Source organism: Girardinichthys multiradiatus, chromosome 9, assembly GCF_021462225.1.
Source record: "Girardinichthys multiradiatus isolate DD_20200921_A chromosome 9, DD_fGirMul_XY1, whole genome shotgun sequence".
Lineage (NCBI taxonomy): Eukaryota > Metazoa > Chordata > Actinopteri > Cyprinodontiformes > Goodeidae > Girardinichthys > Girardinichthys multiradiatus.
Genome location: NC_061802.1, coordinates 27547177 through 27555750, shown reverse-complemented (window position 1 = coordinate 27555750; position 8574 = coordinate 27547177).

Genomic DNA, 8574 nt, shown 5'->3' with positions numbered 1-8574 from the left:
ATACATGGTACACAGCAACAGCCACAGGTAACCACAATAGCTACAAAAACAGCAATGGACATAAAACAACGACACAATCAACCCTTTCCAGTGTCCAAACATGCCCGCTATCCAGTCCTCCAGGAGATTCTCAGTTTGGCGACAATCAGAGCATGTCTAGAATGGAAGTTCACAAAACAATCCAAAAATCAATGCAACAATGAAGAATGCTAAAACATCTACACCTACCGTGACCCAACCCTTAACGGGCCTGGGTCCTAGATTTTCACCTCCCATACTTTTCGAAGGTACCTGCAAAGGGAGATGAGGATTAACAATATGGTGAAACACAAAAGACCTCTTTTTTTTTTATTCAAAAGTTCAGAATGTTCAGTTCTTCGGTGGGAGATCAGCTACGACCCCCAGTGAAAGAGAGGAAAGCTCGATCACATCCGCCTCTTCTGTGTGATGTCCTGGTCTTCACTCACAGGTGTAGACTGACCTGGAGCTAAGTGGTCTAATTTAACGGTGCACCTAAGATGTAGACTAACCTTTAGGTGTAAATGAACGCTTTCTCACCCTAGGGGATTATTCTGCCCCTTGAATTGGGTGAGAAAGGTCTTCTGGTGTGCTGGTGTTGTCCCTCAGGTTCTGCTGGAGTTCTGACAGCGATTTCTGTGGTGCCTCTGCTGCTGCACACTGGCTCCAATGATACCAGTGTCTCCTTTCCCCTTGACCCTCACCGCATGTGAGGTTCTCTCTGTGACCTGGAATGGACCGGTCCACCTTGGTTCAGACCACTTCCGTTTGATGACCTTCAGAAGGACCCATTCTGCTTCTGACGTGGAGGTTCCGACCCTGTTCTATGGTTCTGTTGGGATCTGCTTGGAGAAAGCTGTAAAAAGACTGTGGAGAAATCTGTAATAATTACGATGAGACATAGATTGTTCACACTCAGTGAGAAACGATAACCTCGTTTGGGGGCCTCCAAGGTTTTGCTGAGCCTGTGTTGTCTTAGAGCTGTCATGGTGAAACTTTGAGAGTTCACATATGTCACCACACTGTGAGTTAAAACATTCAGAAGGTGTCCCATCACTAAGTGAGCTGTTTTTTTTATTAATTTTGCCATCCCTGCTGCATGTTGTGTGCATTGTGGGTGGCGTTTTTCCATGTTATCCATCATTGCTGAAACATACATCAGCACTCTTCTCTCTCCCCCTTTTTTCTGAAGCTAAGCTCCATTTACTGCCGGTTTTGTTACAGAAACATCCAAATAAAATGGTGAGGTGTAAGCTGGGAGCGTAAGCTCTGCCGCGTTGGAGAGAAGCTGTTTTAACGCAATAAAGACTTCCTCTACTCCGTGTGTCCAATTAAGGACATTATTGAGATTTCGCATGCCCTGTTCTCTGACTAGGTCTCTGAGGGGCTGTGTGAGATCGATGTAACCTGGGATGTAGCACTTGCTGTAGCCTGTCTTTCAACCTTGAATCCATGTTTATGCAGATGTCTCTGATGCCTTCCTGAGCTTATTTTTTGGGCGGATACTGTGGAACCCAAATAAGCGAGAGGAGATGCAACCTGAAAAGAAACTGGGGCGCATGGGGTTAATCCTACATCTGTGGGCCCTTCAGCCCATAACTGATAAAGTAGGATCTGCAAAAGAGCTGCAGCTTTGGGATGATCTATTTTTTTTTCTTCCAGGATGATGTATCTGCATCTCCTGCTACACCAGAACTTCATCAGTAGCTGTACATTTATACAGTATGTGTCAGTGTTCTTAGAGTTTGATGCTCAGGATGCAAAGAAAGAGAAACATGAAGAACAGCTTCATCTGACCGTAAATACCATTCTGCTTGGTCAGGTGTTAAATCAACTGTTGCAGCCACACCCTCAGGAGCCACATAAACATTTTTGGATGAAATAAACCATGTCCTACCTTCTACTGTTTCATTAAACAAATCCTGGTACCATTCAGTGTGACAACGGTCGTAGAACAGAGTGACATGGGGCAGGTCAGGCGGAGGGGTGTAGAGGCAGAGACTTTGAATCCAGGGTTTCCACAGCTGATGCACAGAGAAGATGCTGCTTGGAGGTTCGGTCAACAGTCTCCAGTAGATGTCAGCATATTCCTCTGCAACTGGCTGTAAAACATTGTCCATGCTGAAGTATTTATCCACATGCCAAAAAAGAACCATCTGGAAAAGTTATCGTTAACCCATCAGTACCACACAGCACTGATGCTCCCAGCTTCACTAATAAGTCTCTGCCCAGCAAATTAACAGGTGTGCTGGGTGAACACACAAAAGGGTGATTTTCTCTGTGCGTCCCAATCTGAACAGGAAGTGGTACAGTCACAGGCAGAATTTATGCAGCCCCTGAGAAGCCCATCACAGAAACAGTCTTAGTAGAGAGCAGTGGTTTAGGAGGTTGCTGTGTTATGGTGGAATAAGTAGCTCCAGTGTCCACTAAAAAATTCAGACAGTTCTCTCCCACCTTTGCAGGCAACATGGGAGCTGCTGTGCCCACGCTGCCTTGGTCCTCCTCAGGGGCGTCAGTATGGGCAGTAAGACGAGTGTCCACCCATCTGTGGATACTGGCCCTGCTGGGGTGGTAGAGGTGCCATACCTCAGTTGTAGCACACATCTCCCAGTGCCCTGCTGGCTCCACCCCTTCCTCTGGGTGCTCCACACCATCCACCACGACCAGCTGACCACCAACATGCCATCCGCCTCCACGTGTACCTGTAATTATAAAATAGATACGGTGCAGGAGGGAGTTGTCCCCCTCCTTGCCACTGATCAGTCATAGACTTAGGGGTGCGTGCTGCTAGAGGTGCAGACGCAGCTGGAGGAACAGGTTGAGTTGCAGCTAACATTATATCATTTTTCTCTTATTTAATTTTCTCTTTGGCCTCTTGCAGCTGCAATTTAAGGAGCTGATTCTGTAGCTGCTCTTTCTCCTTTTTCTCTGCCTCCCGAGCTGTATGTAAATGGTGAATTAAATATTTTTTCCCCACTTTGTGGAGTCTGTTCCCTGCAAATCAGGATTATTTTTCATCTTTTGACACATGTCAACAGTCAGTCAGTCATTTTCTACCGCTTATTCCATAGTGTGTCGCGGGGGAGCTGGTGCCTATCTCCAGCAGTCTATGGGCAAGAGGCAGGGTACACTCTGGACAGATTGCCAGTCCATCGCAGGGCAACATACAAACAAGCACACACTCATTCATACACCTAAGGTCAATTTAGAGTGACCAATTAACCTAACAGGCATGTCTTTGGACTGTGGGAGGAAGCCAGAGTACCCGGTGAGAACCCACGCATGCACGGGGAGAACATGCAAACTCCATGCAGAAAGACCCCAGGCCAGGAATTGAACCCAGGACCTTCTTGCTGCAAGGCAACAGTGCTACCAACTGTGCCACTGTGCAGCCCACATGTCAACAGGAACTCCTGTTAATATGGCTTTTTAAACAGCTGTCCCATTCCTGTTGTGCTTTCTCTATTTCATTCATGTCAGAGGACAGAGAAAACGGTCCGCCATGTACTATTTCTTTGAGAATACGAAGTTACATCAGTGACTTGGTGTCACGTGATCTCAGACTCAGAATATAGAGGGTGGAGTTATACAATGATGTACAGTAGGTGGCAAATGGAGTAAGACCAGTTTGATTTGGAGTTATTCTCATCCATAATTTAACCAGGGATAGGCCTTCGGCCAATGGCCTCCCTGTTTCTTCCATTGTTTTCCTTAATCTTGAACCCCTAATGCTTTAGAACTTAGTTCTATTAGTTTATTTACAAAATGAGTTCCATTATCTGACCTTATAATCTGTGGGATACCATATGTGGGGAAGAAATGTGTAACTAGGTTAATCTTTTACCACTAGGCAATACGTCTTCCCCTGTGTTTGCAGCAAATTATGCATGATCTGCAAAAATTCTTTGCATAGTCAGAAAAATTTATAGTGTAGGATTAATGCTTTACCAGATGTGACATATTCCCCTCTTGACACGTGGGTCTTCCCAATGTGTCACTGTAGCCGCTGTCCTTATTACATTTAAAAATGAGATCACTATTTTTGGTAGTTGCTATTATTTTAAATACTGCTTGGTTTAGTTCTTATTAAAAATAAAAACTCACTCACTGATGAACACAAAAAATGAAAGGCTTATTATAACTTAGTTTGTTTTACCCAGTTTTATAGATACAACATACAGTTTCAGTCAGCTTTGTATTTAGTTCAAGTAACTAAAGTTTGTTCCAATTAACTCAAGTTTTCTCTATTTCAGTCCAGTCCAGTAATTCTGTTAAGGTTCATTTCATCTTGTGTTAAGTTTGAGTGTAATTTGATCATTTTGAACCTGACTGGAAAAAGTCTAAACGTCTGTTAAAATCTTTTTGTTTTATCATAGAGAACTGACCTAATATTATTATGGTAATGTTGAGGACTCTAATTTTTACATAACATGAAACAGACATTTATTTCACAAAAACAGAAAGTCAAACACAGACATTTGGCCACAAGAAAGTTTAAATAACCTGTTTGTAAAAGAATTGTGAAAAATTGAAAACGGGTCTATGAACTTTCTTATGGTTATCAGTATTTTCAATACAGGTAGAACCTTTGCCATCTTTATATGATTTTTCGGAAAAGATTCTGGAAACCTTATTAAGATATAAGTTTGGCAAAGATCATCAGAACATCAGACCTTTATTAGCGCTTTTAAGGTCCCTCAAAGATGCATTACAATGAAATCAGTCATTCCCATTCACACACATTCACACACTACTTAATTATTTCTCTGTCAGAGTAATTTTATTTGTAAAAATTTGAACATAATTTGACTTCTATTATTCTTAAAATGCACATCGTTTCCTCATATCCCCTTTTGTTTCCACTAGGTCTGTTTTGAACGCTTCAATTCTTTTTTTTTTATTCACCAAGAATCAATAAGGTGGTCTTAGTGGGTCCACCTTAAAGGTGTTATCTGTTGGGTGTCATGTTATTATTGTCAGGTCAGTGAGGTTCATAGGTCAGTCAGAACCTTGGTCATTTGGTCTGTGCACATAATGTTTCATAGATCCATCCTATGATTAGTCAGCAAAACTTCCACCTATAGGAGAAAAATTGATTGTTAATGAATGAGCTGCATTTCCTAGGAACACTGTCTTCCTCCTGGATGAGCATCACCTGTTGAAAAACTTTCATCATTGTTTGTTTCACATATTCACTCACATCTTTATATTATACCAGTAGGTGAAGTTGTTAGTATCTCATGTAGACTGACATATACTGTTGCATTTGGAGAGGATCTCAGATTAAATAAATTTAGTTAGAGCTTCAATCCAGGTTCATTTTATGTCTGCAGACTTTAGCCAATTTTTATTTTCTTTTTTTTTATACATAAAGAGCAAGATTCAAAACATTTTCAAAAGGCAGATTGTGGCAGAATGTAAACAAAACTGTTTATTGATTGACAAAATAACATTCAAGCAAATAATCACCATATTAAAGGTTCTACTTCTGGAGAATCACTAAACTTCTGGGGGCCAGTTTTGGCCCGTGGACCTTGAGTTTGACAATGCTGAAATTTAACTTCTCTCAAAGAGGAAAATCAAGAATGCACACAATCTGAGCCATGTTTTTTATTCCATGTATGACAGATTATACCTGCTCCTTTTACATAATATATCTCTCTGCTCTTCTGCTGGATTTACCCAGACACTCACACATATACGCAGTCAACGTTTTCCCACAGTCACTACCGTTTAATATCAGCAAAAAACCCCACTTAATATTCACATTTATTCTATAATCCACCACACAGACAGTTATATCTAGTACTTTGTCTTTTTATTTTTCCCCAAATAATCATCCAGCGTCAGTCGGAAACACACACATTCCAGCTCGTATTTCCTCAATTCAACCTGTGACAGACACTCGCACACAGGAAATATGCACAAATATGCAAAAACAATCCACTACAAGCCACTTCACCCTGTATACAACAAATGCATTTCATTTTCACTCAAGTAATTAACAATCCAACCGCATGTTTAAGTCAGAATATGTGTTCAAAGATTTAAATTCGACTGCACTCCCAGTCACTTGTGTAATTCCTCCGTTTGTCCACTAGATGGGGCCTCTAATCCTTGTAAAATTTCTGAATGAACCTCTAAGTTTAAAAAAAAAAATAAAATCCAGAGATCTCTCTTTTTTAACCCTTTGTGGTTTGCCAAGCCACAGACCTTCAACCTGGCTGTCTTATCAATCCGTCAATTGATAAGTTGAGACGCCACGTTCAGCAATATTAAAGGACTTTAACCTTTGACCTAAAAGGACTTTAACCTTCGGTCTTTGACCTAAAAGGACTTTAACCTTCGGTCTTTGACCTAAAAGGACTTTAACCTTCGGTCTTTGACCTAAAAGGACTTTAACCTTCGGTCTTATTTCAGCTTTTCATATCTGACTCCATTTAAACGCGTTCACTTAATGCACACTCTTTTGCAGTTTTGCAGAGTAATAACATTCAGAACCACTGACATCCTAGAGATAATTTGGCCTATACATAATCGGCAGACTTTAATACAATAGGCTCTGCCTACCTTTGATGAGTCGTGGGGCCCCTGGATGTCAGGAGGTTCGTCTGTCACACTCTCTCTTTGTCCAAATTCCCTGATTCAGCCGTGAATCACGTCGGAGGTCACCAATTGTTAAAGTTTCCCTTTAACGGGTAACTCCTGCGCGTTCGTTTATTCACCGTAAGCTGAAAGAATCACACACATTAGAATAAATCACACGGAGACAGCTGTATTCAAAAATACCTGGGCCCAGGGAGAAGAGCTCAGCCGAGATGTCTTCTGAGCTTTTTCACTGGGCTCATGTCTTTTATTGAAACACACATGAAGAATGGGCAGCGCCCCTGTTTACAGTTTTTTTCACACATATAGTTACGTACACACTTTTCCGGCTGACCATATTTAGAAAGTTATTATTCTGCATATCTTGCACCTGCACTCTGCTTTTCTGCTGGTATGAGAAGGGAGTACTTGGCCTGTTAATCTGTTCACATCCTTTTATCACCCCTACAGTTCTTCAGTATTTTTCTGCTTCACCACACTCAAGGCCAAGTTTCTGCAATACTATTCTGCAGGCCACTAATACAGGTTATACATTTTATTTCCCACACTGGTTATGAACATAATAATAATTAATGCACACACATAATATATCTCCACAGGAACAAACAAGCAATAAATACATTAGAAGAGGTTTTATTTCAAAAACACTTCAAAAGGTTTTCCTTCAACAACAGAACAAAAATCATTCCTACTCACATCCACCAGCAGTTGCTAGTAGATGTGAAACAAAGGTGGGCGTCACATTTTTGGCACTTGGCTTTAGGTGTACCTTTGCATCCTGGTACCTTGCATCTCCCTTTCTTTTCATCCATGACCATCCAGTGGGCTGTGGCATCCAGACAAACATCAAGAACTGGAATAGATGTAGTGGGTCCTCTTCTCCTCTTCTTCATATTCCCCAGCAATTGTGGAACTGGGACGACCTCTCTTACGCTCCAGATTCTTGCCACTTTTGCACAACCTTTCTGCAATATATGACTTGAATGTATAAAGCTTGACCTGTTCCTCTTTTCTCATCCCAGTCCTGCTGCAGTCTCTCTTGTAGAGCAGCCAGGCAGTTGCGATGGTCATGTCGATAAAGTGGAACATCAGCCGGTAGTACCACTTCTTTGACCTGATTTTATTGCGGTACAGTTTAATGAGAGTCCACCAGATCCACTCTTATTGTACTCTCTCACCACAGCAGGATAGGGAACTTTGATGATTTTTGTTTTGCTTGCCATCCCTCCTATCAACGTCAGTGAGTGCGTGTACTCCAATGAAATTGCTGAGAAGACTGACTGAACGGTTATCATACCACTTCACGGCATGCAAGGTGGTTTCTCCAACCAAGGCAGTCTTCTGTTCAAAAGATCCACGACCAGTTCTCTTCAACTCAGCATCACACATCAAGTTGACACCTGGTAATCTGTTGCTATGAACAACAGGTGTTGTCAAAGAACACCTTGTAGTTCTGTTGTCTGGGTATTGGCTGAGCCAGGCAAAGGACAACATTGCCACTTGCTCCTACATCTGGCAGCTTAGGTGGTTGCGCAGTTCTCCCTGTATAAATCTCAAAATTGGGCGGGACACCATCAGAGCCAGCCAAGATGAATATCTTGTAGCCACATTTCTTTGACTTTGCTGGCAGGTATTGCTTGAGTCTATTTCTTCCCTTGAAAGGGACCATCTGCTCATCTACAGCCAACTTCTCACCCATTGGTATCGTCTGCAGCTTTGAGGTAAGATGAGTGACCAGTGGTTGGATTTTGTGGAGTGGATCAATATTTTCTCCTTGTCTCACTTCATTGTTGTTGAAGTGCAGGGATTTTTTAATGAATTCCCATCTGTTTAGTGCCATGGTGTTAGCTACCTGGGACACTCGGGTGGCTTTGTTCCAAAACATGCGGGTGCCTGGTAATCCAAACAACGACATGTACACTGCTGTACCCATAAATTGCTCCAGTTCTT